Raw genomic sequence first — 7,822 nt, 5'->3', positions numbered from 1 at the left:
GGAGGGGAGCCTGGGAGAAAAAAGCAGCTCCAAACCACAGGTGTACCACAAGAACTCACCCAGCATTGACGGGCACCAGTGAGGAAGGTGTCACAACTCCTCAGGGTCAGGAAAAGGAGAAGGGGCCATGTGACCTGGGGCTTCTCAGCCAAGAGCTTCTGCAGTGGTGGTGGCAGAAGGGAGTGACAGAGCTCCAGAGGGTGAAACAACTTATCATAGGACTATTGACACTAATTTTGCACTTGGCAAGAAAGACGGTTGTTAGAGACTGCTAGCTTCAGAGACAAGCAGTTCTGCTGGTTGCTTATTGCCACAGGTGGTCAACTGGAAGCTGAATAAAACAGATCCATGGCAGTTGCAATGTAACCACAAACAGCTAAAGTGCTTTGAGCTTCTCTTAATTTTCCCAGCAGAATATCAGGGCATTATAGGATTTAAATGAAACCTGCTTCCTTCTTGTATCCCTTGGCCTCACTCCTTACACTAGCAGCATGTCCTGCTCTGCAGGACTGCACCTTCAGGGTCCTTTCTCCTCTGAGTCAGTCCTACCTTTTCTGGTTACATGAGTTTAGGGCCAGAATCAAGAACAAAATTAAGGCATGAATGATTTATATCCACCAGGACTGTTTTTGGTCTCTCATAGGAGTTTATGAGAGTGATCATTTTATAAACTCATCTCTCAGCTTTGTGTAGCCACTCTGCCACTTAGCAACAGCCAGGGTCACAGACAACCTATTTTTCTTTAAACCTGTGTCTTAGCTGTCTATGCTCTGACAATCAAAACTTGATTCTGCAGACAGGTCTTATCCTTTGTTGGTATTGTTGCCACGTTATTTTACTTCTCACTTTCCTCCCCTGAATTCAGTTCTAAAGTACCTATGTAACACCTCCTGTTACATGAAACAAAATATATAGTGGACCTGATTCCAATTACATTTCTTTTGAATTTACAGCAGTTTAACTCCACTGGCTTCTGTTGAAGTAGTGTTGATTTACATTACCTTGAGTATAGCTTCACTGGCCATTATCCCAGACTTCAAGAATCTCCTCTAAAATGTCTCAGGTATTATTGATAAGTTAACTCACAGCAGTAGTCAAGTTAGACAACCTGACTCATGTTAACAACCAACTTTTTTCCCCATCTATTTAATAGCTCATCAAGTTTAAAAGCCAGGTTCCTCATTTACTTTTTACATTTCAACCAATTCATTCTAGTAATGTCTCCCTGTAAAAATAAGATAACATGCTGTAAAGATAAAAGTGTACCAACGTGCTCTTTACCGAATGTCTGCATTATGGGGGTTCTGCATGTCATAGCCGCTGTGCTATAGAAGATGACTCGAAATAAGCTCTCTAATTGATCTGCACATCAAATGCTCTGAAAATGTAAAAGAGGGGCTTAGACTGTCAGTAGCTTGGCTAGCTCACAGTCTATTGTCCCTGGTCTCATTTCTTTAATGCACGTGGTGATAGCAATGGCTAAAACTCATCTGCTGTCAATGTCAATAAATCTCTAACAAAACTCCAACAAAAATTCACAACTGATTGTTGGAAAGTTTTCTTGCCATATTTCTTTCTGGAATATAGAATCACTAAAGCAGTGTCAGAGTATTTTAACGTAATATCTGCTGGGTCATTTGTGGTGCCCATTTTCATATGAAATGTGCCTTTTCACCATCTCTGGCTGTCACAGAAGTTCACACTGGTTATAGGGGGGGAAAAGGTTGGGAAATGGTTCCAGTGTGCTGCAGGCTTTCAGAGAACAGATGTCAGTTAGACATAAAAAAAATAAACTTGGCTCTACTGAGTTTACCTTACAGACATCCTTGGGCTATTAAAAAAAACCCCATCCTTGACTCCTGTTCCCCATCACATAGAATTAGTTTGTTGTTGAATTCATGCTTGATCTAACACCAATGAATTTAATAGTCTTACACCAGGGATGAATTCGGCCCTTGGTCTTTAAAGCAATTTTTCCCCTTGTGTGAAACAAAAACACCATATGGTGAGTCCTTGGCTTGATATCCATAGCTGAGCTTGCTATCGTTCCTTTCTGATTCTGTTGGTGGAAAAGGTTAAAGCCTGCAGAGCTGATTCAGTCAATGCCAAACCTGTAACAACAGGGGGTGAAAAAGGAGTTAACAGGGAGTTTCATCCATATGAGTCCTGCTGCTCATTCTCCAGGGGCCGCACATTACACAGGCTGAGCTGTTTACTGTTTACGGAGCGATGGAGTTGAGCCCCACAGAGAACCAGAGCAACAATCCTCTTCTTAAAACCGTTCAGTTGTTCCTGTAGCTCAGTCTGTGAGATATCCCTCCTCATAAGTGCACAGAAAAGCAGCAGTGCCTGAATCAGCTCCCCTTCACACCACCTCAAAGAAAGGCCTTTGCCATAGAGTATGGTCACCAGTAATATGGCAAGGAGTTAGGGATCCCAGTGAAGTGGCTTTGTCATAGTGTACGATGTAGTCACACAAAGCTTGAGGATCTTCACTCAAAAACTCTCCTCCCAGTGCTGAATCTGTAAGCAAGGAAGCTGCAGTTAGCAGTCCAACAATATATCCGCTGAATTTAATTGTCCAAAGAGCTTTTGCCCTACACTGGTAAAAACCCATGAGAAGCGGGTATTGCATGCTTGCATGTTACAAACTAGGTGGGTTTGTCAATCTGTGACCATGTCAGTCCCTTCAAAGCCTCTCCACTATTTTCCTCTCTAACACCATACCTAGTGCAAACACTTTACTATGAACTACAGAGCTGCAGCTTTGTCTTTTGCCACCTGCCTTGTAGCAGGATTAGCCCCTGCTTGGTCAGTCATGCCAGCCTGTGACTTGCTCTTCTTCTCTTTCTGTCTCAAGCATCTCTCCAGCTTCTCTGCTGAGACACATGTGGAAAATTGCTTTCAGATAAAAAAAGTCAGGCTGATGCTTTCAGCTTTCTCGATGAAGCTGTTCTAACACATTCAGAAAGTTTCTGCTGTTGGCTGTCAAAATCCTAAATCAAAATTGATTTGTATTTCAGGATGGTTTTGTATGTAAAGAAAGATTCAAACACCCTTATATAAAAAGAACGGTATTGTTTTACCCAAAGTTTTAGGAAGTACTGGATTTCTTTTGCAAATAAATTAATTAGTCTTTCAGTTGGAAATCAATCCTCTACGAAATTTTCATGCTGGTTCCAATCATGCACTTGTCCCAGCTGAGTCCAGAAGCATAGAGACAGCTCTTCAAACTTCCTGTATCATTAAAATTCACAGAGCATTTATGGCAGAAGAACCATTAAAAGATTTATTTCAATGTTACTGATGGGGTTGTTTTCTCTCATTTTTAATAATTCATTTATTAAATTTTTTCCCTGAAGAACAAGTTTATACACTTGCAGTATGGCACAGAGGAAAATTCACAAAGCATAGCTCAACTCTAGAGACGCTACCTGTCCTGGGTCGTCCCTCAGTTGAGGGAGAGAGGCAAACATGTCTGGCAACCAAATGTAGAATAGGAGACAGTTTTAAGACATTTCAATCCTCTCCTGAAGGAACTCTCTCTGCTGGCTGATAACAGGACAGGAGGTTAAAATCTCCAGTGCTAAAGCTAGCCTTTGTGGACACGTCTCTCCTCTCCTGTGGCTTTTTACTGAATAACCACCTACTTTCTGTTTCACAGATTCCTGCCTCATTGGGTTCACTGAAGGGAAGAACAGGCTGTGTCAGTACTTTTTTATTTTTCCTGCCAGCCTCAGCGTCAACCTGTGGTCTTCTGCTTGATTTTCTGCCAACTGTTCAGGCCCCACTGAGGGCAGAAAACACATCATTTCCCAGTCTGCCTGTAAGATGAGAGGGTGGGATTGTTCTCCTTCTACTAATCAGGACATGAAGGGCAGTGAGATTAGTCGTGAAAGAAAAGAAAACTATAGACACATTGAGCCATACATGACCAGGGTCTGAATGTTCAGAGCAGAGCTGCTGTGGCTGGGGGAGTAGCTGATGAGAGTCATGGTGTTTTCACTCTCTCTACGAACCAGTACCAGTAGAAGGTGAGCCCCACACCTTGGCAGAGGATTTCCAAGCTTTGATGACTGATGTGTCTCTGGCACATGTGGGTCCATTTCTGGACTTGGAGAGATGCTTCCCCCTCCTCTGGGCCCGCATTTCCCTGGCCCTTTAGCTTGTCCCTGCCCAGTCCTCTTATGACCTCCCCAGAGGATCTTTGTCTATAACCCTGAATGCCATGCCCTCTTCTGCAGATCTTTATTCAACTCTTTGCATCTTGTCTCCTATTTTCAGCCTCTCTGTCATAGTTCCTCTCTCCCAGCATACTCCTTGCCCCCGTCTAGACCTTTTGCCTTGTAGGATTGCATTTCCCCTTCTTGCAGGCTGCTCTTCTTTCTCTTGGGGCCCAGCAACAGCCGCACTGAAAGCAGGGAAAAATGCATTCTCAGAGACCCATTGCCCATAGTAGTCATGAGTAATAATTTCAAGGAAAAGACTGTTCATCTATTTCAGAGGCAATTTGCGCAGAGTCTTCAGAAGGAGGAACACAGGAAACATGTGAGAGACACTGAGACTTTTTTTCACAAGTTAGTAAGTTGACCATGTTTTGGTAGGCATTCAATAAAACAGCTACTTTCCTGAGCCGAAAGCAGTGATAAATTGAAAGTCCTATTCCATTCCACATCCTTTAAGTCTCAAATTAGTCCTCACTGCCATTGTTGGAACAGGCAGAACAATTTTATACAGGAAACTTTGTTTTAGAAACTTTCCAAAAGAAATTCTGTCTGAAGTGCACTTGCTGACATGGAAAATTTTAGCTGCAACAGCTGAAATTTGACAAACTGATAGATAATTGAATGCAGGATCTCATAGAGAAAGTGTTAGATGGCAGCCGTTTTTGTACTCATATTCCTACTAGCTCCATTTGTAATGTGCCATTTGCTATATAACTACATTCGAATTACTACAGTAACAGATGAGAAAAACATTACTCAACTTTTCATCATTTTCTTGCAATAATAAATGAAATAATTACATGATGAAAGGTAGCAAACTTTTTACATAAAGTACATTGGTGATTTCTGGATATTACTATTTAGATCTTAATGACAACATGCATAACATTATTTTGGACTGAAATCAATAGTATCCATAGTCATAATAACTTTTTAAATTATGATGATTATTTGTCATTTTTTATATTCAAATATATGTTTTTGCTACTTTTTTGATTTCACACATACTAATGTGTAAGCACCAATGCAGAAAATTTGTGTTAGCAGGATAAAGCGGGCTATTTTTTTAAGGTAACTGTTTTGCTGGTTCAACATAAAACTGCTTTCTCTGTCTCTTGACTGCCGCAACGCATAGGAAGATTATGAGTCACCAAGCAGCACAGGGACCTTTGTAAACTAAGAATAGGAAATTAGATTTGTGAGAGCTTTTCCATTTAGTGGTGGAAGCTGTTCTAAAACCAGAAGCATTGTCCAAGCCTTCATATAACTATTGTAATGTAATTACAGCTAATAGAGAAAGTTTAAAGGGCTGTTTAGGTAGACCAGATTAAATAGTAAGATATAAACCCCACATTTATCAGAGGAAGTAGCTGTTTAGCTGAAAGGGCTTGTCTACCTATTTCGTTTCTTTGCTGGACACAAGAAGACAACCAATACAGAGAAGATACCCTTGGAGAAGCCCTGAGGTGTTTAGTTTCAATCCCCTTTCTTTAACAAATTCAAACTGGCATCCCCAGGAACTGTGGGTATGCAAAAATGCAGGCTGGGGCTTTTCCTCTGACTGCAGAAACTACGGAGTAATCAACCGAATACTCCACTGAGCTCCTACCCATCTGCCATATGACACAATTTAATAAACTGCATTTTTTGTAATCCCCAGACAAAATTTGCACATCTGTTAGCTGCATTAACCACCTGGGCTTGTAAGAATATTGCTGAAATATTTTAAAAATATATTAAATGTGTTTCAAGAAAGTTAGTGCATTTCTTTTAAATTATCTGTCAGAAAAAAACATTCTCCAAGTGTAAGTCTGTAATAATTACAACTCAGTTTACTCACTTTCAGCTGGTCTCAAGCAATAGGATGATTCCTGGGAATCATGAGCATGGATATTTATAAGCTGCAGGAAATGGGTCTAGACATTACCTGTTTCTCCTGCCATGGTAATACCTCCTCTGGTACACAGAAAAGATTTCCAACTACATAGGCAAAAGAAATGAAAATAAAAAAAGAATTCTTACATTGCACAATATTTGTCAATCCTTGTAATGAACTTTAAGTTTAGTAGTGCTTACAGTTGGAGGGTAGTGCTTATTCGTGATGGGAGCATAAGGTAGTTCCCCTTGCACAAGCCGCTGCCTTTGCATTTTGTGGCTGGGGCTAAGCACGCTACTGCCATATTTGCTTTTTTGAGAAACAGGGCTCTGGGTCTTTCCTTGTTAATGGTTAAAAATAGCTGAGAAAAGAGACGTCTCTTTTACTGGGATAGCAGAAAACAGGGCTTTGGATGCAAGTTAATTTATCCTAGAGTAAAGTTTTCCCTATTTGTTTTAGAATTCAAACTTCTTCCATTTGAATTAATTGAGAGAACTGGTTCAAATATTTACAAACAAACAAGAAAAAGATGAAATGAAGACAAAAAGGAGACCTGACAAGCTGAGAAATAAAGGTTAAGACAGAGAAAGTCGGTTAGAATACTTAACACTGCTTCTAACTTAACCATACCTACAGCAGGTAGAAGGCACTGAAATCAATTAACTATTGTAACTTTCTTGTAGATTAATAGATTTTAAAACATAGAAAAGATCATCAGATCATCCACTGTGACCTGTATAATACAGTCCATAAGCCAGGTATCATGTACACTAGAGTGCATCTGGGTAAATATTTTAGTAAAATATTCTGTCTTGATTTTAAGACAAAAAGGGGTGAAGAATTTGCCACTTTCTTTGTTAATTTGTTCCAAATGGTTAGTCACCTGTACCATTAAAAAAAAAAAAAAAAAAGCCTTTTTTTAATTTGACTTTTTCTGACTGGAAATTGCAGCTACTGAATCTTGTTAATCTCTTATCTCTTTTTCAATGTCACTCCTGTCTGGGGAGGATATGTGTCAGTAGGCACGACTTTTATTCTTTGTCCCTAAGTATATGTATTAAAATAAACTAATTTTGTTAGAATGTTCCAAATTTAGAAGAGAGACCTGTATTATTCTGTGTGACTGCCCTATGCTCACCAGTACTCACCATTGCTTCTGTTTCTTCTGCAAATTTTATATTTGTTTCCAAAATATTAAAACACAAAAAACTATTGAGACATAAAGTATAAGAAATAAAAATCTTTTTACATGGAAGCTTGGTTTTATTTTATTTCCTACAGCTGAAGAAAAAGACTATTTTGTAAAGCAAAGAAGCAGAGTCATAGGTTTGATGAGAATTTTACATTGGAGTAAAAACTTGGTAAACTAAGAAGAGCCATATTTGATGATGAAAAGACAGAGGCATGAAGGCACGGATGAAAGAGGGGAGGAAGCAGGCAGAGAAAAACCTATGTATGCCAGAGACCTGTGTAAATTTAGGTCTTAACAATATTATTTGGTTATTGCTGACTAAAATATTTAACTTAAAAATACTGGAATAAGTCCAGTCCCATCTCACACATGATGTCATTTTGGCATTTTTGGATGATGACGAGTACTGACATTTCACCACTATAGCCTGGGGAAGTTCTCTGTGGTCTGAAATTTATGGCCAGTTGTATTGGGTCTGGCTAAGATGGAGTTAATTCTCCCCACAGCTGGTTTCGCCATAAAGAAAAG

The sequence above is a fragment of the Balearica regulorum genome, chromosome 4 (assembly GCF_011004875.1).
Source record: "Balearica regulorum gibbericeps isolate bBalReg1 chromosome 4, bBalReg1.pri, whole genome shotgun sequence".
NCBI classification, from domain to species: Eukaryota; Metazoa; Chordata; class Aves; order Gruiformes; family Gruidae; genus Balearica; species Balearica regulorum.
The sequence above is the reverse complement of the archived record's forward strand: the minus strand, read 5'-3'. Positions refer to the sequence as shown.